Genomic DNA, 27,578 nt, shown 5'->3' on the forward strand with positions numbered 1-27,578 from the left:
GACATCATTATACTATTTTCTGTAAGACTACGTCAAGTCTATCTAAGCCAGTGCCAATTGATGAACTACGAATTTCAAACGTGAAATAGCGAAATATCGGCTGATTTATGCTTGAAAACCGTCGAAAATTATATTCAGCGTCTAAACCTCTGCAAGCGTTCCTTCACGGCCATGCAAGAGAAATAAAGTTCCATACATAAAGGCATCGAACGTACTTACACAGGGATAAAGAATTTCATTGATATCCAAAACCTTTTTTGTTTCCTTTAAAAAACAAAACTTTTGTAGCGCTTTTATTGAAAAATCCGAAATTTACCCATTTTAATAAGAGAATGATTGAGATTGATGTTGAATGCCAAAATGTTTCAACAAATGCGAAAAACCTTATCAAAAACGGCCTAGAAACTGATAACATCAATTTCCGTCAATCACCGAAATCAAGTATCAGTGAGTACAGTTACTTAATTAAGGTAAGATCATCGGAAATATCTCCTTCTATATTTCGCGAGTATTGCATTCGTTAAAAAATTCGTTAAACATGATATTACCGCTATTGTAGAGAAGTCGAAAAATGGGGGTTCCCTGATTCCGTCCGTCTGTCTGTCCTCGACATAACTGCAAAAACCATTAGGTCGTGTGACTTCAACTTTGAAAAATCGGGTTTTAAGACGATTCGCGTTTATCGTTTCTATTCATTTTTTTAACACTAAAAATAACATTGATACTGATACAAAAGCTCCCGGAAATTACGCCAAATTTTTTTTTGTAAAAAACGCCAGAAAATTCTTCATACAAAATTCTGGCTTTTTTTCCTAGGAATAAATCCCAAATTTTTCTGGAAAAATTTCGGGATTTCAGACAATTTTTTTTTTTAATTTTCTGGCGTTTTTTCCATTTACAAAAATGGAAAAAAGGCAAAAAAAATATTTGGAAAATAAGCCAGAAATAAAATTTCAGGCGTTTTTTCCTTTTCATGTTTAGTAAAAATATTTTGTTCTTTTCTATTTTTTTAAATAAATTGTTACAAATAAAAAAAATTATTAAAAACTGTAGTAATTTTTTGCGTGGCAGCCACGCTGTAACCGCGCCGGCCCGCGCCGAGTCCGGAACGCCATGTTGTGATAAAATGTCTACAATATTGACCAAGTAGCGACTTTTAAAATGCAAAACATTTTCTGTCTTTTTTTCCAAATTGATATTAGAAAATTAGGCCAGAATATATCAATTGGTTTTCTGGCCTAATTTTCATTTTGCTTTCTGTTTTTTTTTTTCCATTTCTGTCTGGCACAATTTCCAATGTTTCCGGCTTATTTTTCACAAAAAATTCTGTTTCTTTTTCCAATTTGAAGCAAAAAACATTTTCTGGAGTTTTTCCAGAAAAGAATTCTGGCGTAATTTCCGGGAGCCGATACAAATTTTTGAGCAAAAATCGAAAGTTCAAAAACCAATAGTTTTTTTTTAATTTTCTCTAGAAAAAGGTTGTTTTGATTTTAAGTTTTCTCAAGAATTAATCAACCGATTTCAATTCGCACAATAATACCAAAGTTCTCAAACTGTCTCAACAATATATGATGATCAAAAATGTCATTGTTTTCATTTCTAAAGTAAATTTAAAAGATATTAAACATTTTTTCGAAATTCGATATCTTAAAAATGGGTCATCAGTTCTAAAAAGCTGCGTACTAAACTGAAATTAAAAAAAGTGAGGAGAACCCAAAAATAAAACCTGGAATTCCGTCATAAATTTTGTATTTATTAATATTTTTATACCAAAGTTTTATCACCTTCGAAGTATTCTTCTTTGACCACAACGCACTTCTACAATTAATGCTTCCATTGTTCAAAAATTGTCCAATTCAGTTATTTGGATGCTCTTCAGGCTTTCCAGCGATATTTGTTTTACCTCTTCTACAGTAATAAAACGCTTTCCTCTCATGTCCTTTTTAAGTCTGGAAAAAAAATAAATCACAGGGTGTCAGATCTGGTGAGTAGGGGGCGGGGGCGGTAAACGATTGATATCATGCTGTTTTTAAGCTCCAAACATGCATTAACTCGACGCTCCTTTTGCTCGCCTGTTAGGAGACGTGGGACAAATTTGGCTGCAACTCGTTCCATGTGCAAATCATCGGATAAAATCCTCGAATTGAACTCCATGATATTCCATTTATTTCACTGAGTAGATCAATGGTTCGGCGACGTTTTCGTGATTTCTTGACGCTACAGGGCGTCCTGAACGGGGTTGGTCTTCAATTGACATTTCTCCATTTTTAAAACAAAAAAACTATTCGTAGACTCTGATTTTATTTAGGGAAACATCCCCATAAGCAGAGCCTTACAACTATTTCCGCGGCAGATTTTCTTAAAAGGAAGCAAAATTTCACATCCGCGCGTTGCTCTCAACAATCGGCCATCAGGTTTTCGCCGAAATGGAAAAAGGTGTTTTTCTACGAAAATTCTTACGGATGAAACAATACACAATACACAGCGACAGAACTTCGAACTCTAACTCCTGAGACTCCTTCCTAAATGATACCTGGTCGAACAATGACTACCTCCACACTATGTCACCACCACAGCCCTATTCCGGTTATTTTTGGGTACCCCCTCGTATATATAAAAAAATTGACATCCAGTAAAATTTTTACAAAAATCCGATAAACAAAAAATACGAGACACAATTGATCTTCTTCCAATATTTTAACAATAATTTAAGGCAATGACTTCAATTTTTTTTAATTCTTTACAAAAATAGTTGTTCTTTGAAAAATCAAATTGTTATTTTTTTATAAGAAATAAAAACTTTCTAAAAAAAGCTACTAAAATTCGTAAAAATTGTCAAGGACGGGAAGTTATCAGTGTCGTTCAAATCCCAGCCTTGTTTTAAATATTTTTTGAAGGCTCCATCAAATCGTAAAGTTTACTCTTAAAAAGAAAAAAAAAGGTGTAATATAAGAAATTTGTCCTTAAAAATATTAAACACACCGAAAGGCGTCCCATATATTTTTTTAATCTCTCAAGTGAACAAACTTAGCTTAATTTGTGTCTTTAGTCCCTAATATTTCATTTATTTATAAAAAGTTAGGCACTTACATAAAACCTTTTGAACATGTCAGACATCTTTTAAAAATTTAGAAAAAACTTGTAAATTTCACACATCATTTAAATAAATGAGACAAAGATGATTTATTGTTTATGTGTAAAAAATAATGAAAACAATATGGGCCCTAAGTGTCTCCCTTGTGGAATACCAAAAAAAATCTATTTCAATCATTATTATATCGAAGATCTATGACTAAAACTACTTTCTCAAATATGCAGGTCAGCAAAAGGTCATAAAACTTTGACGAACTTTTATCTATGTTGAGCTAGCTTTTTAAGACTCTAGGTGATAGGTTTTATAGTAAAAATGATATTTGAATAATCTAAACGACATCATCATCACCACACAACTTTTCAAAGTTGAATCACACAAACAACATTCAAACATAAAAAAAACTCAATCTGTAAATTTTCGATGACGATGATGTTGCTACTAAAACTCGGATGAATGTATCTATCTATCTATCTATGTATCTTTTGCATATAAACCTCAACTCAACTCAGCACAGCAAAAGATAGCAAAACACACAAAAACCGGTCGAATCGAAATTGATGATTTTCAAGTACATCAGTGGTACAGCTGCACGGTCGTCCGTCGACGGCATGGCCGGTACACTATCCACTCCGACCGACAAACCACACAGCGACAGCCTCCCCTCTGTTATGTTGATGCTTTATTTTGCTGCTATCTGCACTAGATCTCTTGAACTGGAAACCTATCTAGATACACGACTTTGAAAGTTGAGGCCAATTGAAGCTAGGCCAGGCCAACCAACAGCTATAATCTCTATAGAAGGAGGAATCATCATTAACATCATCATAGCACAGCATAGCTCTGCACTGCACTGCATTGGCCAGCATGCATTGCGTATATGCATCCATACTAGATAGATACTTTCTATTTGCGTGATGCATATTTGCATTTTTGTTGTTTTTGTTTTTGTTTTACAATCAAAACAACAACAACAAAAGAGATATTATATCAGCTGATGGAGCAGTACATAGGAACAAGTATTATTGTAGTTAACATCTTAAAATCTGACAGATTCATCAATGTTGGGGGTTTTATACTGCCTACGTGGGCCTTAATATACGCGAGTGAATATCCAGGAAGAGAACGAACGTTTGAACTTGAAAATAAATTAAATCAACGCAACGCAGATGCGGGATTAGAATGGATCTTTTTGAAACAATTTGCATTTACTTTTGTGTTAGTTTTTCAATAATAAATACATACATACATGTATATAACGTTTTATATTGTCGAATAGATGTGTATGAGGGTAAATTGATATTATTATTTACACAAGTTTTGAAATATTAGCTTTTTGAACGAAAACAAACCCGCTGTGACATTATTGGGGTAAACATTTGTCTTTAAATTTTTGACTGTTGTTTTTCTTTTTTTTTTTAAGACGTAAATTGTTATTTTTAATATTGGAATGGAAGGTCATTGTTATGCCAACAAAACGAAAAAAAAAAAACAATATTTTCTTTTGTTGTATCAAAGTAATGTTAGAAAAATTTCCAACAAGCGGAAATTTGAGAATGAAATTATCAAATAAATTAATGCATTATAATTTTCCTATTGTAAAATTTGGTTAAATGGTTATTTAATACGTGAGGTAGTCACAACTCACAAATAAACACTTCGCTTCGTGACCCAATAACTGCTGCATCGTTCTTATGTCATAAAGCCGTTTGACCGTCTATCAATGAAAAGTGTGAATACGATATGGCAGATTTAGTGGAAAAGTGTCTCAGGTGGATATTTGCAGAGCCATTTCGTTGAATCGAGTAAGGAAATCAGGTTTCTAATATTTTTGACCTTCAAAATTAAACAGAGGCAAAACAAAACACTTAAAGAGGCAACGAAAAGGCATTTATTAATAAATACTAGAAAAATAAACAAAAATACATTTAATTATAGTAAGCTTGGAATACCATGAGTTTTCTTAAGTTCTCAGGTAGCAATTTTCTCCTAACATGGTTCCTTAGAAGGGCTTTGACGGAGCTAAATGATCTCTCAACTTAAGCTGAAACTAGTGGAGCCCATCTTAAACTTTCAACATTTGGAATCCACGACGCCGTTTATTACAGAATTTATCTGCCAATCGTTTTTAGCAATGTGTGTCCATTGAAAACGGCAGTAAATTTTCAAGGCTTCCTCAGCAATGGGCATTTTGTTTTTCTTAAAAATTCTTCAATGTCTTTCAAAACATACAGCACTGCGCCAATTGATGTTCCTTGATAAGAATATTATAAGCTTAAATTGTAGGTAGGTAAAGATCCTCAAATATACCTCTCTTTCGTAGGTCTTTGGAAATATGTTTTTTCGGAACGACTAAAAATCCAAAATTGACTTCAATATACGCCAGCTGATTTTTTTTATCCGAGCAAAATAGTCCGCATAATATGCTGCTGCCTCTAACCAAATACCCCAGCGATTTAAAATCTATTTTAAAACGTAAATTCAAAAATACGATTTTAAATTCAGTTTAAAAAAAAACTTACAGGTTGAGGTGGAAGTGGCAATTCGGGTTCCATACCCTCAAAGATAGCAATCCGAGATGGACTCTTCAGAAATATTTTTTTCAAGTTCGACACGAGGGCCTCAACTTTTAAGTAGAATTAAATATATTGAGTCATAATTTCCTTTTCATAGAAGGAATGCCCAACTTTTTTAGGTTGTACAAAATGGAACATCTATTGGTTTCTTTTTAAAGCTGATCTGCTGCTTACCGCTCGTTAGCTTGAGAAGAAACCTGTATCATATCAACGCGAAAAGATATGTTTCCAGTTATTATTGTTTATATTTTTCAAGAAGTCTGAAATTAAGTAAATACAATTTGAATTGAATAGCAATTTTTGTAAAAAGCATATTTCTTGATAAAAATTGCAAAGTTAGTGGTAATCTATTCCAAAACGTCGCTTACATCTTTTGACTATTTGGGTTCGAAAATGACACGTTTCGGCTAACAGAGAGTTTTATTAAGCATTTGGTAAATAACATTTTTTACTGAAAATAAAGTCATGCATTTAGACGAGCTCTAGTTCATGCAAGATGGCACGACATTACACACATCCTCTGCCACAATCAACCTTTAATCATCAATCATCAATCAATGTTATCAGCAGTCTTGGCCAACTGAATTTCCGACTCGGAGCTGTGATTTGACATTTTTTAATAGTAAAACGTTATATACATACGAATGTTATGCCGACAATACAGAAACGAAAAGCCCTTAAGATCAATATCATCCATGACACTCGTGTGGGTGTATACCACGCCCCTTTCTGAAGAATATCCCAGTTTTTTAGTTGTTTCCCCTAATTAACAGTCAAAAAGATTTTTGTTACCTTAATTATGTCAAGACACAGTGTAAGGTTTAAAAAATCGAGAAACGGCTTTTTAAAGAATTATCACACACTGGTTTTGAATTCCTGAACATTGCAATGACTAGGAAAAAAAGTGTGATAAAACATTTATCATTTCAAAATTGGACTGATTCCTGAAATTAAATTGGGTGGCGTAACAGTCCGTTGTGAACCAGGGCCAAGTGACTTACAACTCGCAACCATTCCTGTGTGCGAGTACTGTTTTCAGGAATGGAAGGGACCTACAATCTTAGGCCGAATCCGAACGGCTAATTTAAGAAAGCACTTTTTCATGACAAAAATTACTCTTAAAGGAATTGTCAATTCCTCGCAAGAGGCAGTACCCGCGAAAATTATTTTGTTTAAACTAAGGTGGCACTGGCAGGGATTGAACCCAAGACCCCTTGCATGACAGTCCAACGCACTAACCATCATGCCACGGGTACTACCCGCGCTTATATTACGGTTAAATTCCTTGAAGGGAGATATGCAACTGGCTATAAGTCTATAAGTATATAAGTCTTATATATAATAGCCGAATTAGAGCCAAGAAACCCAAACATCATGTGGCAATTTTGGCTTTTGGCGATATCGCTTATGTGGCAATCCTTCCACAAGAGGTGATTGATTAATACACATACCGAATATTTCGAGATTTTTAGTGCCTTAATGCAAGTGTCACTTATAGATATTGACAAATGTGGCTAGTTATGTTTTAACGACAGAAGGCAGCTTTGAGTTTTCAATGTATCAAATTTTAGTCAACTTTTGATTCAGCATTTAACTATTCTGTCTAGGTCAGAAGTAAATAACAATATTATTCATCCGCACACAAAAAGCAAGGTTTTTGAATCTAAACACGAATATGAACAGCTGAGGATACAATCGTCAGCGAAGCAGGTTAGTTCATTAGAAGTTTCAGACAGGAGATCATTAATAAAAATTAAAAAGAGTGTCGAAGACAGAATAGAGCCTTGCTGCACATCAGCATTTATTTTGTGTGTTTACAAGACTTAAACCCACCCAATGCTGAAGTGAACGATCAGAAAACAAAGGAGGCATTCATCAAAACCAATCAGATCGCTAGTGGAACTATTAATACATAAGCCTTATTGCCGGTCATTAAGAAGCGTCCTCTCATCTTGATATTTCTTGAGCTGATAGTTAATCAGCTGTGAGCGCTAAGAAAGGGAGAGAAGGTGGAAAGGAGGTTTCGATGCACATTGGTTTTGAATTCCTGAATATTGCAATGGCTGGGAAAGACAGAGTGTGGCAAGGCATTCCACATTCGCATAGTACGGCTAAAGAACGAATCTCTGTACATTACAGTACGACCGAAGTTGAACTTGAGTGTATTACGGAGGAGCTGTTTAAGGGAAGCAATGCAACTGGCTATTTCTCTAGAGCATAAACCAATAAAAAAACGGTAAAAAAAGGTTAGCCAAGAAACCTTTCGACGATGTTCAAGCGACGTAAATGATCTTATGATAGTAATTTCACTAATCAATCTAAATGCTCTACGTTCAATACTGTCCATGAGGCTTACGTAAGTTGCAGGAGCACCAGCTGAGGTATGGGAGTTATAATCAAGTCTTAGACGTATATATGTCTTGTAGATAACACCTGGATCAGAGGGTGAGAAAAATTTTTTGCATCGCCTTATAAAACCCAAACATCTTGCGGCATTTTTGGCGACATCGTGTATGTGACCGTTCCACAAAAGGTGGTTGGTGATACACATACCGAGAATATCGAGATGTTTAGTCTCCTCGATGCAAGTGCCATCCATGGATAATGGCAAAGGGGTATATCTCGCATTATCGATAGAAGACAGCATTGGGTTTTCGAAGCATTAAATTCCACGTGGTTTTTTATTCCCCATTGTACAATGCTGTTTAGGTCAGAATCTAATGACCTTATATTTTGTCGTTGCAGTTTCACATCTGAAAAAAGAGATTTTGAATCTGAAAACGAATATGAAAAGCTAACAGTACTATTGTCAGCGAAACAATGTATTCAATTAAAAGTTGCAGACAGGAGATCATTAATAAAAATGAGAAAGAGTGTTGGAGATAGAACAGAGCCCTGGGGAACACCAGTATTTATTTTGTTGTTATCAGACTTTTTCCTATCCAATATACTTGTATTGAACGATTCGAAGGGTAATTACTAATCCAATGAAGGTGGATTTCATGAAAATCGAAAGCACACAATTATTTCGATAAGAGATTCTGATGCTTTTGAAATAGCAAGTAATATGAACCATGAGACGAAAGCCGTATTGTCAGTCATTAAGAAGCTTTTGATCTTCGAGATATTTCTTCATATGATAATTATTCAGCGTTTCCATGACCTAGGAAACAAAAACAAATGCAGTTTTCCATCCGCTCGGAATGAGGCGAGGACTAGGACAGATGAAAAAGCTTACGCAGTGGTTTTTCCAGCGTTGAAGAACTACTCTTCAGAACATAAGTGGATATACAATGCGGATCAGCCTTTTATGAATGTTGACATCTTTACGAACTCCTGTAACAGTACGAGTGCGAAAAAAGATTGGTTCCATAGAACCACTCACTCGCCGCAAGTACAGGCGGAGTCATAACACTCACAGAGATTAGTTTTCTCTCAAGGTTTACCAAATGAAGTGTCATTTACCACGATCGTAAGAACCGAAGAAGAGGAAGAATTCCTCATATTTTTTTTTTACAAAAGACCAAACATTTTTACTTCCTTTGGGACATTGCAGTATTTTTTGTCGTACTTTTTGATTTTAAGAGTTTCTTCATGATTTTGATGATCTGTCTGTCAGTCAATGGTTTTGAATTGATGTATCTCTGGAAACCCCCCTACTATAGTATTTAAATATTTTACATATTGAAAGCTCGAATTAATAAGAGGAGTTCGAAAACCGACTTTGTTTGTTTCTGTAATAAGGGTATATTGCTCAGTAACACGGTTTTGATATTATTTCACCTCAAACTTGTATTATTTTTCTTAAAAACAAATCAAGAATTTTGACAAAAACTCGTAGGTGTTAACATACCTAAAATGTTTCATCCTCTGTTAAAAAATGTCTGTACAAAGAAACACTTTTACGCTTGTAACATAAAACAAAGCCCTGGGAATTGAGTTTGATATTTAATTTCTATTCCACCCCCCACCACTTTTCTACTCTTGTTGGTAAATAATTGTTTCTTGTTAAATCGTTATTAAGAGAATAAGTGTCTCAAAGGACAATAGCAAAAGGTATTATGTACTCTATCTCGTCTCTATTGGATAACAAAACGAAACTGATGTCTCCTCTCTCAATCCCCAGAAGGTCGTTAAAATCATCGTCTCTCCCTCCCAAGTCCCAACTTAAACCATTTTGCAACAAATACAGCTATTTTTATTCTTACAAAAAGTTGTGCAGATAATTATGTTCTTATGCTTTCCTATGTATGTATGTACTGTACAATGTATATTACATACATATTTAGAGTCGCCCATTCTCTTATCAGGCAGACATCTTCATTCTTTTTTGTTTCCTAATTGCAATTCCTTTGCACCCTCTTTTTTTGTTTAACTATACGAGAATAGACGAGAATATGAAAAACATTTTGTATTCTTTTTGTTCATATATGTATGTATGTATGTACTACCACCCCCTCATACCCTCCTGGTCCTTTAGAATTATATGGATTTTCTTTTGTATAGTTTTTCTTCTTATTCAATTTCTCTCACATCCCCACGTTCCAGATACTTTTATCCACTTACCTTGGATTACTTAAATGAAAACACAATAAAATAAAAGAAACAATCTTGTGTGTTTTTCTTTTATTTTCTTTTCTTTTTGTTTTTCTTTTGCGAAAAAGTGACCGAAATGACTTTCACTTTTCGAATCATTTTATTGAAACGTTGAGTTATTTTTGGAAAACATTGTTTAACATCATCCAGCAGTAGCAGTAGCAGCAGCTTGAAGATAGTCTTCTGTCTGTTTTATTGTTGTTTATTCATCACATGAAACACACCTATAATTCACCTGAGATAAAAGTGAAGCTACGTGTAGGCAGGTAGGTAAGGCACTACTTACATTTGACACACTAGAAACATTCACCAAATCACTCTCTTTAATGTCAACCTTTGTCAAAAAGCTGAAGTTACCCCAAAAAGGATATTAAAGCAGGGCGAGCAAAAAGATTTATTTTTAGAAATTTTTCAAACTAAAGAGAAAATATTTTCTAACTGAAGAAATCAGAAAATTGGATTGGAGGAGTATTATTTTTTATTTTTCTAGGTACCGAAAAATAAAATAAAATATTATAATTGAGTGACGAAGCATAAACGAGAGAAAAACTCTTGATGTCACTCGGATATGCGGGTTCTAAACTTTTTGATTAAGTGAGTCTACCAAAGTTATTTGACTTATTTTTTTTTGAAGAAACTCCATTTTTCTCCCACCTCACCTAGCCTTGCCCTCATTCAGCTCCCTCACCAAATACCATTTTACACACGATTTGAAAAGTTTTTTTTTTTTTTTAGATATTTTTTGTGTTTTTTTTGTTAATTACACACGTGTTTTTGAATGAAGTGTTTGTTTGAGTTTGGTGTGTTAATTATGCTAGGACACTTGAGACAAAGTGCTAATATATGTATATGTAGGTACTTGCAGTCAAAATGGGGGAATACGAAAAAGAGGGTGATGAATTGCGTGGAGATTTTGGAATACGATATTTAAATTTTTTTAATAAAAAGTCCATGAAAATAAAGTATTAAACAAAACTATGAGAAGAATTGATAAATAAAAGGTATGAATTGCAAAGTTTTGAACATTTTAAAATTTGTAACTTCCCATAAGAAGGTTTTGTAATCGTTCCGATTTGACGAATTGAATATTTTGAAATTTCTCGACGTCCCAAGAGTCGAAATAAACAATTTTTAGAGAGATGTCTGTGCGTGCTTGTGTATGACGTTCGCGAAGTTTTTCTCGTCGTCCGTAGTTCAAGAACCAGTAGAGATATCGACTTCACATAAAATTTGTTTAACAGCTAGTACAGAAAGATGCAGAAAGGCCTTTCAAAAAAATTACGTGCATGGTTTTTTACCAAAGCAATTATTTGGTTAACCTTAAATACCTTAAGAACCAATAACGCTAGAGACTTGAATTTAATTTTGTATTATATATTGTAACATGGTACTTAACAAGTATATTTTTGGAAAAAAAATCCAACTAACGATGTTTTTTATAAATCATAAAAAATTATTTGTCGCCTCTAAAATTTTACGAACGATAAATGACTTTATCTCCAAAATAATTCTAAGCAATGTATAATTACGTTTATAACATCTGGTAAAATGTTGAGAAAAATCGAATTCACAGTTTTTTTATAAAAAATAAAAACCCAAAAAAAAAATATACTAAAATTTGTTAAAAATAATTTTCGACCCAAATATCTTTTCAAAAATTTGAGACAATGGTCCCAAACTAATTTAATTTTGTAAGAAATTTCGTCTTCAACATTCAGAAAAATTTTGAGAAAAATCGAATTCACAGTTTTTTTAAGAAAAAAAAAAATAAAAAAGCTAAAACAAAATTGATTTTCGACTTAAATATCTTTTCAAGAATTTTAAATTATGGCTTTCAACTAATTTTCTCTTATAAGAAATATTGTTTTTAACATTTGGTAAACTTTTGAGAAAAATCGAATTGACATTTTTTTTATTATAAAAATATCTTTTCAAAAATTTGAGATTATGGTTCCAAACTAATTTAATTTTGTAAGAAATTTTGTTTTCAACATTCAGTAAAATTTTGAGAAATATCGAATGCACAGTTTTTTAAGAAAAAAAAAATAAAAAAGCTAAAACAAAATTGATTCAAATATCTTTTTAAAAACTAAAAATATTGTTTTCGACATTCAGTACATCTTTTACAGAAATCCAACAGTCAGTTTTTCCATACAAAAATAAAATCTACAAAAAATATAACGCCAATTTGGTAATAAATGATGTTCAGTTCTCGATAAACAATTTAAGGTATTGACTTCAAATTCATTACATTCATCCAATTTGTATTTCTTTATAAAAGAATTAAAAACTTTTAAGAAATGTAACTCAAGTTGGTAAAAATTGATTTTCAACTAAAAATTTCGTTAGCAAAAATAGATTTTGAAATCAAACTATTTCATCATTGCAAAATATTGTTTGTAAATTTAAATTTAAAGAATAATTCAACTGACAATTTTTTTAACAAAATACAAACACCTAGAAGTGTGTGGGTGTGGGTCGCATTTTAGCCAACGCTACCACTTTACTTCAATTACTTTTTTTTTCAAATAAATGAAAAAAATCTGCTTCCTACTTCGCACTATCATCAAAATATTGAAATCTACTTCATTTTTAAAATCTGTGTTTTTACCTACTCAAATTTTTTCTCCTTATCACTCTTGTATGTAATCTTAAAACCTTCTAGAGAATGAAAAATCGCTTGAATATTTTCATCTGCGGTGAGGTTCCGTTTTATTTGATGTATTCTAGTTTAAACCTTTTGTCATATTTTTTTTCGACATATAGGACCTGTATGGCAAGTTTTGTATTCTTAAACAAATTCGAATTCTAAATTTAAATCAACCATGACATTACAATGCACAGTGGGGCAGAAATGGCCATTTTATGATATCAATAATTTTTTAATGTAAAAATGCTATTATTATGGCTGTTTGTGTTTTTATGACAAAGGTAGTAGTTTATTGAAACCTCTGGTAAAGTTTTAAATTTCGGGAATATTGTATAAATTAACCCGGAATCGCTCATTTAAAAAGTTTTAATTGACGAATTATACTTGCTTAAAAAATAATTTTTTTCTAACCTATAATCACTTTTTTGAAGAATTTTAGTATTCTAAATTAGAATCCGAAGTTTAAAAATTCCAGCACAGCGCGTTTCTGAGACATTCTTAAACAATCTATTCACGTTTTTGAGAAATAACAATATTAAAAATGTAAACAAAAAATATTTTTAAATTCTTTTGATCTCAGCATAATTTTTTAACACAAAAGTTGTCGTGAGATCTAAAAGCGACCCTTCGAAATTCAATCAAAATCCTGTAAAAGAACTGATTTTAATAAACCTACTCTGCGGGACATATTATTTTAATATAATACAAGATTTCTTGCATATTTAGAACAAGATATTTCAAAAATGGGATTTGTTGGAATTTAGTTTGTTTGTTTGCTCAAAAAATAAATTTCGACCAATTTTTTCCTTGAGCATTAGAAATTTTTGGTCTTTAGACATAAAAACAAGTTGCAAAGTGCAAATGGTTTTCAAAAAAGTAAGGAGAAGGCAAAATAACATTTAATTTAGTGTAGAGTAGATGTCAATTTACTTAATTTTTTTTATTTAAGGCTCAAAATTGTAAATAAAATGAAAAGCATAATATTGTTTTGGTAAAGTAAAAATTTTTCACAGCCTTTTTTCATTTAAATAATTGTTTGAAAAGTTCAAAAATATTGTTAACTTGCAATTCAAAACAGAAAATTAGCAGAGAAATTGTATTGAAAAGAAGGACTATTGGTATAACAATTTTGAGATAATTTTTTGAAAAATATATAATAAAATTTAGCTATCAGAAATTGAATATTGTTCCTAAAATTTTGTAAAATAAATTTATAAAAAGAAGTAAACAATATTTTAGCTTTTAAAATACTATAACTTTATTTAAAAAAAATTGAAAACAAGTATTATGGCAAAAGTCAAACACTTTTGTTATTTCATTAGTATAAGTATATTGTTCCTGAAACTTTTCCCACTTTCAGACCTGCTTGACTTTTGCCCCAACAGAAAATATGAAAAGTAAAAAAAAGCTTTAACAAAATTTCTTCTTTTCATTTGAATTATTTCAACACAAAGATTTTTTTTTATATTCCGTTTAATCCCGTTGCTTTAATTTTGCAAGGTGACCTTTTTATCATCACCATGTATGGAGCTGCCCCACTGTGCGAGGGTAGAGAAGTCGAAAAAAATTGGTCCCCGATTTTGTTGGTTTGTCTGTATGTCTTTCCTGTTTTTTTTTTCAAACTTAAAATAACGGTAGTCCCAATACAAATTTGTACGGTCAAAAATCGATAATTCTAATTTTTTTCAAAAACAAACCGATTGATTTTTTTTGAATTCTTTCTAGAATTTATGTTCTTGGTTTGGTTTATTTTAATATAAAAAATATTTTTGTATCGCTCCAGAAGGTTACCTCAGATTTTTTTCTCAAGAACTGAACTATTATACCAAAAATATTAATAATACTATATACCAAAAATATTAATAATAAATGATTCTCAAATACAAATTTTAAAAAAATTAAGGTTTTCTTGAGAAATCCAATAGCATTTACATTTTTAAAAACAAACTTTTTTGCAGGAACATTTTAATTAATAAAGATTTGTTTTTAAAAATGTAAATGCTATTTAAATTCTCAAGAAAACATTAAGATACAGGAAATAGTTTTAAGCAGACTTTTTTGAATACATGAGCGAGTTTATGCGAACCAGTCGTTCATTTTATTTCTTTTCTGTTTGTTAATGTTAATTTTGTTAAGTTGTGCTCTAGTGTCATTTTGGATTTGATTTTTGGTTTTCAATATGAAAAGATATTTTTAAGTTGTCCAAAAACAAAAATAAAAGGTTTGTAGAACTCGTGCTTTGGAATCAAAACATCCTTAAGTTATTTCTTTTAACCAACACGAGCCCAATCTTCTCGTTTTCGTTGCCAACAACCAATAATTGATTTAAGAAATATTACATTAGTTTTTTTATATTTAGTTAGTTTTAGTTTTTTTTTAATTAGTTAGTTTTAGTTTTTTTTTTATTTTATTGAAATAATGTAAATATGAAAAAGTAAATTTTTGAAATCTTCTTCCATTTTTCTCAATCTACTTACTTTTTTACTAAAATCTACTTCCACTTTTCTTTGAGAAGTGGTAACACTGTACCTGCCTCTTTTTTCGTTATGAAATCATTATGATTAATTAAAAAATTATGTTATTGCAACACAGTATTGCTGTTCCCAGCAACATCTGTATATCATACGAAATTTTCAATGACTCCTAAGGGTACATGCTACCCGACTGCAACCTTCTTTTGCTTTGGTGTTGATGCAAATTTTAAGAGATACAAAGATTTTTTTTGAATTAAAGAAACTTTTGGGTTTAGAGAACAAGTATAGTTTTACTATTTTTCAAAAAGAAGAACGTCAATAACGTTTTTATCGCTATCTACATACATTCATGAGAAAAATACTTCTCAAAGTGATTTGTTTAACTTTTTTTTATAATTTTTTACTTTGAAGTCAATTATTTCAAAAACTATTTTAAAAACTAGTAAAATAACTCTATTTAAACTTTATTATGTTATGTAGAATTGGGGCTTTTGAAAAAGCTATAAATATTGACTGGAAGTGTTTCCGTTATTTTTAAATTACTTTTGTATTTAAATCAATTTTTTTTAAATTGCCCCTGTCACCTTAACGAGGAAAGATAGGCCAATAGTAAAAAGTGCATGTATTAAGACCCTCTCCTACACATCGTTATTTTGTTTTGGCGTCGAAAGTTATCGTACCTTTATCTATTCAATTTTCTTATTTAAATCAATTTCAGTAAATATTTGAAAATGAAAATTACTTTGTAAGTGTCATGCACTTGCACTGTTTTAAAGCTCAAGAGCCCAAAGCTTAAACAGAATTGGCAATATATTATAGTCCAGTCAAAATACACATTTACTTTGAAATAATTGGCATATCCGTGGCAATTGGTACAGGCAAACACTTAAGAAATCGTTATTAATAAGTACAAAAAAGTCCAATGCGAGCATACAAATTTATTAATTTGTTTTGTAAAAAGTCCGTTTTTAGGCTTAAATACTAAATGCTACATAAATATGCAAAACTGAGCTTACATTTCTGAAATTCATTTATTTTTACTAAATTTAATGGTATTTTTAAAATTGTAATTTTAAATGAACTAAAATTAGAAAAAAAAATGCCTGAGTATAATATAGTAACCATTTTTTTAGTGACCGTAATGACAACTAACAGCTGAATTAATAAAAAAAACGCTTCTTCCAATTTTATTCCTTCAGAAAATCTACTACAATACATACAATTCCTGTTTGGTAACTTGCAATTTCCACCAAATCCCTCAGAATTGATTTTTTCGTATGTGTTTTGAAAGCAAATTGTGATAATTTAGTTAGCATATGAGCACAATTGTCGTGAACCTTTTTTATTTTAGTAATTTTAGATTATGTTTATATACAAAGTCATTAATCGCACCTTATAACGACCCTAGTATCTACTGGAAGCCATAAATTGCAAACCGACAAATTTAGCACACATTATAATAGAAAAATTAATTTAGCAATCTTCACTTATTTTTTTTTTATTTCAGATTAAATTTGACACATTTGACTCTTATTTCTTCGCTAAATCATCTTCTCCGGTGGGTTAACGTCGCTTAATATGAATTTTGTTTTATTCGTAACAACTTGAATTTAGTCCATGGAATAAGACATAACGCTTGGCTATGTTTTCTTGACTCAAAGAAAAATATGTAACTTAGATACAAAGCACATTATGTGAAAAATCGATATATTCGACATATGAGTTTTTTTGAAACCTCTGTAACTGTCGAACGCTTGCTCGCAGAAAATAGCTTCTTAAGTTTGTTCTTCTTATGATCTACAAGTCTAGCTGAAAGATGTTTCTTAGGATTTACCTTTCAAAAATTAAAGCCTCTAAACAAATATTTTTGATGTTCAATTGTAATTTTTGGGGGCTTTTTGTCACTTGTTAATAATGATGTCCTTAGTCTCTATACCAATTTTCATTGATATGCAAATTATTGCGACGTTTTATGATGTCTGTCGAGTTATATTATTAAAATAAATAAATTGTGTGGCGCAACATTCCGTTAGGAACCAGGGCCTAGTGACTTACAACTCTCAACAATTCCTGTGTGCGAGTTATATTATATATGTTATATTTCTAAAACATTTTAAGAAATTAACAATTGGAAATTTTGTCGTAGTTTTATTGTAAACCGACGTTACAACAAACCGACCTTGTCCTCTTCACAAGAAAATACAAAGTCCCACTCATTGATCCTCCCTCATAAACGGTATACCACTTAAATTCTCTGAATAAGCAAAATACTTGGGTCTCATTTTGGATAAGAAATTAAGTTGGAAACCTAATATTCAAGAGAGAATAAACAGAGTTTAATATCTATAGCTTATAGATCTATCTATAGAAGTCGTATCCATCCTGGCTTAGAGAAAATGTTATATCAACTAATAATACACGCATCTTCTCGGATAGCCAAGCTGCGTTAAATCTAGAATCTTTCTCCACTAGCTCACTAACAGCCCTAAATTGTCGATTATCTCTTACGAAGATGGCTACACAGTTCAACATTCACCTTTTCTGGGTGCCGGTCCTGACTGGGCACTGCTTAATAGGAAGGCATGCAATTCAACTTGGAGCCCCTGCAGATGATTTTTGTAGGAGTTGCATGGACGAGGAGGAGGAGGACGAGACAATCTCTCATCTTCAGTCCAATTGCCTAGCCTTATCACAAAGACGTAGAATCCACCTTGGAGACTACTACTTCAACGATACCAGCGATCTAAAAAACTCTGACATTATTTGTCTCCTACGCTTCATTCGGAGCTCCAATTGGTTCGACGAGTTAAGCTGATCAACTGATCCATGTGGTATCACAACAGACCATACTTTGGACTAAGTGTGTTGGACTTCCCAACCAACAGCCACTTTAACCTAACCTAACCTATTGTTAATGTGTAATAATAGAACAAAATGTTTTGTGCTTGTTTATTAAAAAATAATTCTTGGTAATGCTAACAAAAAGTTAGCACTACTACCCCTCAAAAAAGGGTAAAGCAAATTTGAATTGAAAAACTAAGTATGCAACTATAATTGTAAATTGTGGTAAGAGATGAGCGAACTTATATACATATATATCCATAAAAACGGCCGAGGTAAACTTAAAACAAACAATATTTAAAATAACATTCATCATAGTTCTTTTTTTTGTTATTTTAAGAAGCCTCAAATTCGTCAAAGAAATTTGTCAAGCACTAAATTGTAAAATTTTCAACTTCTGCTTTAATAACATAACAATACATTTAAGTTTTTCGGTCTTTCAAAAATTACACTATGGCGTAAGAGCAATTTATTATTTAAGTTTTTATTAGAATTTCAATAAATTGTATGAAATTGAAAATTAAGAAATTTGACAATATAAAATGCATCACCTGAATTCTGTAACATTTATTGTAAAACATTCAAAATGAAAACTCCCAAACATTTCAAAATTTACAAAAATTGACTTAAACCTCTTTCTAACAAAACTAATCGTTTTAATTATTTTAAGAACAAAAAAACTTTTAATTTGTATGCTATCAGATTGAAAATTTTGGCATTTCCCGACGTTTCAAAGATTTTTAGAAAGATGTCTGTGCGTGCGTGTTTACGTATGTACGTCCGTATACTTCTGTACTATAAAAAACATTGTTTTCACCATTCAATAAAATTTTAAGAAAAATGGAGTTGACAGTTTTTTGAGAAAAAAAATAGAAAATAAAAACCAAAATAAAACATTGCTAAAAGTTGGTAAAAATTGATTTTTGACTCTTTTCAAAAACTTGAGACTATGGCTCCAAACTTTATCTTATAAGAAATATTGTTTTCAACATTTGGTTAATTTGTTTAAATCGAATTGATAGTTTTTTAATAAAAAATTACAATCTACAAAAAATTGTACGCAAATGTTACTAAAATTGGTAAAAATTGGTCTTCCGCTAAAATTCCTTTTAACAAAATTTGATTTTGAAATCAAGTTACATTCAAAATATTGTCAATAATTTTTATTTTTTTTTGCACAGTTTGACTGTGAACTTTCTTAACACAAAACGAAAACCTACAAACCTCTAAATCAAGACAAATCAGCAGACGAAATGGGAAGTTATCAGTGTGGGTCGCATCCCAGCTTTGTTATACCAACCTGAAAAGTTTGTAAAACCTAAACGAAATTATTTCAATAAAAAATGAAACACACATAACATCGGCTACATGTCAAGCCTTTTAAGACTTGTCAAAGTTTTTCATTATTCTGTTTTTAATTTAATGTATTATTTAAACACTTTGTTATTTTTAACCCACGATGGTCCTGAGGTCCTACATTTAATTAAAATTCATCTTAAAATACTGTGTTTTTAAAGTTCTGCAATTGTTTCATAATTTTTGGGTCGACTTTTTAATAACAGCGAAATGTCTGTCAAATTATTTAGCTGAATATTTTAAACACTCGGTTAATTTCGAAGCCTTATTCCTGCATAAATAAAAACATTTTAAATCAGAAAAAAACAACAAATAAAAAAAAACAGATTTTATAATTTTCCTATTTTGAATATTTTTTTTTTGATTGAAAACATTTAAGTTGAAATGTTTATTTCCTGATTATTTACTTTCTTGAGTGTATTTAAATTTATTCATTACTTGTCATTTATGCATTTCAACACAAAATATCTGTATAAAAGACCAACCAAACTTTTTCTAACATAGACATTTTTCTTCTTGATTTCTTTTTGTATTCCTTCTTTTTTATTTGTTGCTATGTATATATGTATGTAGCATTCAGTATTCAGGATGTCATAATAAAGCTTGTCAAGATGCCATCACAGACCTTTCTTTAAAAATATCTCCATTTTGTGTGTCTTTACCTTCCGTTTGATGTATTTGTATTTGGATATTTTTCCTTTCTTTTTTTTCTCTCTTGAATAAACATTCCGTCTTATCGGATTGGGATAGATGGAATTTTATGATAAAATTTCTTTAACATATTTGAAATAATAAAAATGATAACAGTCCTACCAGTCATAAAAACAAAATCTTAAATAAGGAATTGACAATGCAAAATTCAGTTCTTTATAAAAGTTGTCATGCTTAAACTTAAATTGGGAGTGAAACTGAAACTATATAGAATTCCTTTATAAACGAGATTTAAATCGTCTAACCTTAAAAATGTCTTCAGAACTCGACTTGTAAACTTAATTTAAATTTAAACTTTTAAACAAAAACAATTTGTTGGTTTAATAATTTCTTACAACCTCAATCAAGTGACGTGGAGTGTACACTCCACTCTGTATACATCCTCAGTCCTTGTGTATCGATTTTCTATTGAAATTTTCAATACCATTTGAAGTTACGAAGTGCCCATTTCTTTGTCATTCACTTTCATCTCTTTTGAAAAGCGGAGGAAAAAAACGAGAAAAAGTTTTTCCTGTCTGATAAATTTATACTTTTTTTTACTTCTCATTGCTCCTTTTATTTTGGTCCTTTATGCTTTGGTTTTATTCTGTCTGAAGTCTGTTGAACTTCAATATATTCTTCATAAATAAAACCAACATTGCATCTATTGGTATAAGGATATTCATATATGTATATAAAACATACACCAAGGATATATTTATAGCAAACTAAAAGGAAGAAAGAAAAACTCCTTAAAATCACGGGTAATAATTCTGGCTGAGTCTTTGCGCCCTGGCATGCAGTCCTTTTTGATTCCTTTAAGGTTTTATATTTTACTCTCTTTCCTCACTTATACTGTTCAAATATGTGTATTTTCAGATCATTGATGGTTGATGTTAAAAGGATGAGAAGGAGGGGATTTTGAGTTATTTACAGGGAAAAAATACTTTACAAACAAACTTTCTTTAAATTTATTTTTATGTCACTATAAATAATGACATTCGAAATGCACGTCAATATAATTCGATTAAAATTAATTTATTTTCTTTTTATTTCAGGCTTTTCATTGCATATCTTGATAACCCAAATCGGTAAGTAAAGAGTGAATATTTTAAAATACTAAAAAGTTTTGTGTTTTCAATTTAATACTTTAAATTCTTAAGCTTAACCATATTTGATGAGATGTACTATTCGAGAGGACGCGGTTCATAATAATCTAAATTATTCCAATGAGGATTTTTGTTCTCTTTTTGTAATGAATATTATTTGAGATTTTTTCGAAATCTTATAGTTGTCCTGGAATCGCATGTGTCTACTACACTCACGTTTTCAAGGCCCTGTTCGTTGAATACATTTTTTTACTTACCTAGGTCCTCAGACCTGTTAAGTCCGTTGGGAACCCCTTAAGGGGCATAGGTACTCTACTACGCCTACGCGCCATCGTGTACGGTTTCCGGAGATGTGTTTCAGCTCCCTCCACTCTTGCCTAGTGAAGCTGATTCCGCTTCTCGGTCGTAAAGCTTTTCTTCTTTCATGTGTGAGCAGAATTGCAGTCGTTACCTTTTCGAAGTGTATGTCCAATCCATTGCCATTATGCCTTCCTATTATAGAGTCTATAGGTTCCTGACCTTGTCTTCTATGAAGGACCTCTTTTGATATATGGTTTGGCCAGAAATTACTTAAAATGTTACGTAGACATCTATTCACGAAGGCTTGCTGCTTTCTTGTAATTGCTGAAGTAACTTTCGAAGTGTTCCACAGATAAAAAAGCACAGATTGGACATTTGTGCGAAACAGTCGCTGCTTTGTTCTTAAGCTGATAGAGTTATTCCTCCAAATTTTCGAAAGCATACCGAACGCCGCTTTTGCTTTGCCGATGCGGCAGATGACGTCTTGTTTGATTCTGCCTTCGATATTTCCAAAGAATTGAAAGATTTTCAACGGTTACGAGAAAATATTTGTTTGAGAGGATGGTCGGGTTCCAAGGTTGATTATTTTATTTTGCCGGAATTGATTGTCAGCCCAACAACTTCTGCTTCTCTCTCCACATTCGTTGTCATTTGATGGAGATCGATGATCCTATGAGAGATTAAGCAAACTAGTCCTTTAAATAGGATGTCAAAGTTAATTGAATCTTTCCGCTACCTGACAAAGCATCGCTTATCACCAACAAAAACAATATTGGCGAGAGAATACAGCCCTGTCTGACTGCGCTACGGATTTCAAAATCATCTGACAACCTACCATTGTGCAAAACGTGGCACTTGGATCCATGATATGTTGCTATAATAACAAGAATTAGTTTTTCTGGGATGCCTCTCCTCTCGCAAAGCTAACCACGTGTACTCCCTGTTAACGCTATCAAAGGCCTTCTCGAAGTCGATGCAAAAAGCAGGTGTAGTGTTGAATGATATTCAACGCACTTTTCAATAATGATGCGTGGGTTGTTGATATGATCAATACCGCAGGATCCAGCGCGGAATCTTGCTTGTTCAGCATCGAGTGTGGCCTCAAGGTTTTTGGCAACGGCAGGTAGAACACAGATTCTTCTCCAGTTTTTGCAATTTGTAAGCTTGACGATAATTCCCATCTTCCACTCATAGGGAAACCTTTCGGTGGTCCAGGCTTCTTCTATTAGCGAATAAAGCAGTTCGCTTGATGAAATGGCGCTGCTTGTAAAAGCTCTGCGGGAATTCCATCAAGTAATACCGATTTGTTGTTCCTAAGTCTTTTAATTGCGGCAATGATCTTTTTAGATGATACAAAAATATAAAATTTTCTTTAACATTTATTTTAGGATCATTTGGATTATTAACTTGAACTAGTTTCACTCAGAGGGCGTGTTCTATACAAAACTTATCGGATTTTAAAGAAGTATTTCAGATAAGCGGAGCTTATTGTACTAAATCTGCATTGGAAGTGCTTAAGTACATATTACTGATATTAATACAGTAAACATTTTCTGTCTGTAAAAATTAAATCAAAATAAACACTCAATGAGCTGGAAAGACCTAGAAATACTGCCTAAGGTCAGGATATGCCAATTAGATGCTTCTTTTTAATATTTAATACAAATTAATACTTTTTAAAAGAAATAAATAGATACTTATTTCATCGTAAAGAGTAAAGTATGCCATTACTATAAGTAACTGAAATCAATCAAATGGTCGTAACTGCTAATGTTGCAGCAAAAGTGGACCTAGGGTATTTTTTTTTTATTTAAGCTAAGTCGCCGGAATTTTAGAAGTAGTGTTCTTTTATAGGGCATCCACTGTCTTCCAGTGATTTCAGTTTTTTCCACTCTCCACTGTCGAACTCCTGGAAGTTTAATATTTCTCGCCATTTCTGTATAGCTGTCACCGAATTAATTTTTCGCAGGTCACAATAAATCGACAAGATAATCGTTTCTTCGTATTCGGCATTACATTCCCTTTTGATTGATGTGCCATACTCCTAAGTTCGTCCAGATCTAAATTTCCTAATGTAATTCGCCTGAAATTAATTGCTTTATAAGATATTTTTGATATGTTACCGGATCTTCTGAACGGTTTCATTTAACCGCTCAGTCGACTTTTTAGTTCCGGTGTGTGGATTGTGGAACACAATTGAGCCAGGTGGTACCGAATGTCAAATGTCATTTTTGTTTCCTTCATTCATTTTCGCACATAACCATTAAACAGTCAACAAGACCTCCGGCAAAACTCCCTAGGTGCGGTGCCCAGCATTGGTGTTTGCCGAGTCCCTCACGGGCGGATTACTTTGGCTGGCGGTGCAGATGAAAACAATTTCAACAGTGACGAAGCTTGTGATGGTCTTCTCGTATTTTCCGCCAAAGCAGTAGTCGAGGGTAAATTCGTTACAATACCCTTTTCTGTAATTTCTTTTTGGTACAGGTTTACACATTTTCAAAAGTAAACGTAAACAAATATTTTTTGTATGTTATGGTTTTTTATTATAAAATTTGAAATTATGTGTGACACACTACAAAATTTAAATGATGACTACGCGAATTGTTGCAAACTTCGGTTCTTTTGAGGTAATTTGTGACCACTTTTCGACACATATTGTGCGGTATCTCAGCCATAACTTGACGAATGTTGGTTTTTAAGTGCTCAAGAGTTAAAGGTTTATCTGCATAAACACGGTCTTTCACGTATCCCCACAAAAAAAGTTTATCTGTGTCAAATTGCATGATCTTGGTGGCCAGTTGATATCGCCATGACAAGAAATTACGGGGCCAGGAAATGTCTCTTGCAATAAAGCCACATAAGCTCGAGTCGTGTGGCATGTGACACCGTCTTGTTAAGACCACATATTCTCCAAATCGTATTTTTCAATAGCAGACAAAAAAAGTCGGTCATCATATGACCTTAATAGTGCGAATTGACGGTGACAGTCGTTCCATCGTCGTTTTCGAAGAATTAAGGTCCCATCACTCCTCCGGACCACCGTCCACCGCCTGTTGTTCAAGCACCCATTCAACGTATTTCAGACGTAACAGTTGCATCAGCACATTTTCGAACAAGTATAAGTTCCAATCACACCGACAGCCCCAAGAACAGCAGCAATGTGTGAAATGTTGTTAATAGTTAAGCTTTAACAAAATGCTCCAATTCTGCTTAGTATCGAAGCCTCTAAGTTGAAGGTGTGACTTTACCTCACTAAAGATTATTTTTCGATGAAAATTTGGATCATTTTGATAAATTTCAAGAACCCAATCAGCCAGCGAAACGGAAATACGAAGTTACTTTTGATAGACCTTCTTAAATTCTTGTGTTAACAGAACTTTAAAAAGGTAAAGTGTGTATACAAAATACGGTGCTATATTTTTTTGTGAAATGCCTTGTTCCAAAGATCGACGAAAAAGCGTCAAACCTAGGTGTGTCTCAATATTGTCAGCCTTGAGCGACGCCCTTATCAAGTAAACTTAAATTTGTCAACCACTATTAAAATTACCCTCCGAAAAAGGGTGCTTCACGACGAACCTGAAGTGATTTAGTTCTCCGAACTGTGACTGAAATTTTTTCACAGGTTTCGTAGAGAAGAGTTTTTGAAGTGTGAATGGTTCTAAATTCATAAATAGCGTAGTTCTGTAACAGCTGCCCAGATAAAGCTATTTAAAATAAAATTTAAGTATTAAGGAAAAAGCGTTATTAGAATTGCATTGAAATTGGTTGACTGTTTTCAAGAATAGATTTGAATTTTAGGCATTGAAACCTTATGAAGATAAAAATATTGTTATTGTAAATCCTATCGCAGCATTTTTAGAAAAGTACAATGTAAAGGCTTTTTGTGCTACTAGAAAAAAGAAAAAAAGACTGGCTTAGTAGTGCTATTCTCTCAAGTGAAATGTCTTTTTTTTCTCAGCAAGTGCTGCTCAAGAGTTCTATAGAGCGAAAAAAATACGACAAATTATACCGAAATGGTATAATTATTCTTCTTTTTATTAACATGACATTTAAATGATTAATTTTTCCTTAAAACAAACGACTAAGACCCATCCTCTTAACGTACTATAAATTCCTGACTTTTACACCACACACATTATTCAACTTTTTACCCAAATGTCCTATATGTGTAATGTTTATCCTTATCCATTTGCGTTACCAAGCAATAATGTACCCTTCTAACCCACGTGGAATAAGCTAATTACATTAATGAAATTACATAGACGGCGGGCGCCTCAAGCAAAGTTAAACGACCCCACAGCCATAATGATGAATTAATTTTTATCATCCGCCTTCGTCTGCAAAGAAGTAGGTGATGATATATGGGGGGGTAGGTTGGTAGGGTATCCTCGTAAAGGTGCAAAAAAAATAATCAGTTCATCCATCCCCTCTTCAAAAGAGCACATTCAAACCATCAGAACCATAAAACAACAAAATCCCCTCCCAGACTAAGAAGGATAAAATTAAAAATAATACAAAATTAAAAAAAAAAATTATACAAAAATAGGGTTGAAAATAATTGGGGCATGTGATAAGCGATGATGACGATGACGATGATGATGATGATGTTGATGATGCTGAATCGCGCGTTTTGCTTTACAGACACGTCAACTTTCTCTATTGCTTTTGGACGGACGATGATGTTCATTAAAGTCAATATATAATCAACCACAAAAAACCCCACCTACCGAGAGTGTCCTCCCTCATCGCACCTCAGGCATTATCATCAGTATATCACATAAAACCGGGTTCTCGTGTTCCTTACCGCATCAAGAATAAAATATGGGACAAATGATTTATTTATAGAACCAAGCTGGTTTCTATTTAAAAAAATTTAGTACATATTTGTATATAATTTGTTGCTGTTGTTGGCCAGGCCATGTCATACCATGCCATGCCATGCCAGACCATTATGAGGAAGTGCAAAAGACAGATATTCGTCATTTTGGGTCAACACCAGGGGAAAGCTTTAATCATCCTGTGCGAAGAGCGTAGTAAATTATAAAATAGCTTTGCAGGAACTTTTTTCTTGTTTTTTTGGGTCTTACTTGTTATGATTGCCAAGTAGGTATTTAATTAAAATGTTATAAAATAATAATGAAAATATTTACGATTAATTATAAAAAAGAAAAACGACAACAATTTAGAGTCCTTCGCTTTGTTTTGTAAAACTCAATGAAAATAATTGAAAAATGTTTGTACCCGTAGTGTTAATGGTCAAGACCTTTGACAATATTTATGAGGGATGAAGTGTGTACCTAAAACAAAGAATTTAATATCATTCGAAAGAAGCTCATTTGGGAGCATTTTGGTAGAATTGGATATATTTTAAAATGGGAACCTTTTAATTTGTATCCTTTTTTCTTGTTAGGGATTGAGCCTTTTAATGTGTTGCTCTTGAAGCTTTCACAAGGTGCCGACAATAAATCGTCTATAAATTACCTTCTATAGTAAATCAAAAGCAGACAAATTACTTTTTCTGGCATCTGATTTGACAGTTTTCGATTGTTTTAAGCCAAGTTTAGTTTGACAGTTTAAAACTTAACGAAATACTTCACGAACAATTGATTTAAAAAAAGTAGGACTCCTTAACGGAGCTTAGATTATCTAAATATTTTCTCTGTGACATTTTATGTCTTTCTTTGTCAATAAACAAGGAACCATAAAACACAACATTAAATTCGTTATGAAGGTAAGTCAAATATAAATTACTTTTAAAAATTGACTTCTTCTTTGTTCGCCACAAAAAAAAAATCAAAATAAGTCAAATTACAACTTTGAGGCTACCAATTGACATCTCCAGCATAACTAAAACATAATTTACTTACTTACTTAAGGTGGCGCTACAGTCCTGTG

The 27,578-nt window shown here is 32.2% G+C and overlaps 1 protein-coding gene across 3 annotated transcripts in view; it reads left to right on the forward strand.

Annotated features, from left to right (window-relative positions):
* Positions 1–27,578, forward strand: part of LOC129946458 (tyrosine-protein kinase Src64B) — a 286,349-nt gene that overhangs the window by 189,282 nt on the left and 69,489 nt on the right. For all 3 annotated transcript variants that reach the window (XM_056056640.1, XM_056056641.1, XM_056056642.1), the window contains one exon: positions 21,333–21,365. The gene's annotated coding sequence lies outside the window, so the exon portion shown is untranslated. The remainder of the gene's footprint in view (positions 1–21,332; positions 21,366–27,578) is intronic.

Source organism: Eupeodes corollae, chromosome 2 (genome assembly GCF_945859685.1).
Source record: "Eupeodes corollae chromosome 2, idEupCoro1.1, whole genome shotgun sequence".
NCBI classification, from domain to species: domain Eukaryota; kingdom Metazoa; phylum Arthropoda; class Insecta; order Diptera; family Syrphidae; genus Eupeodes; species Eupeodes corollae.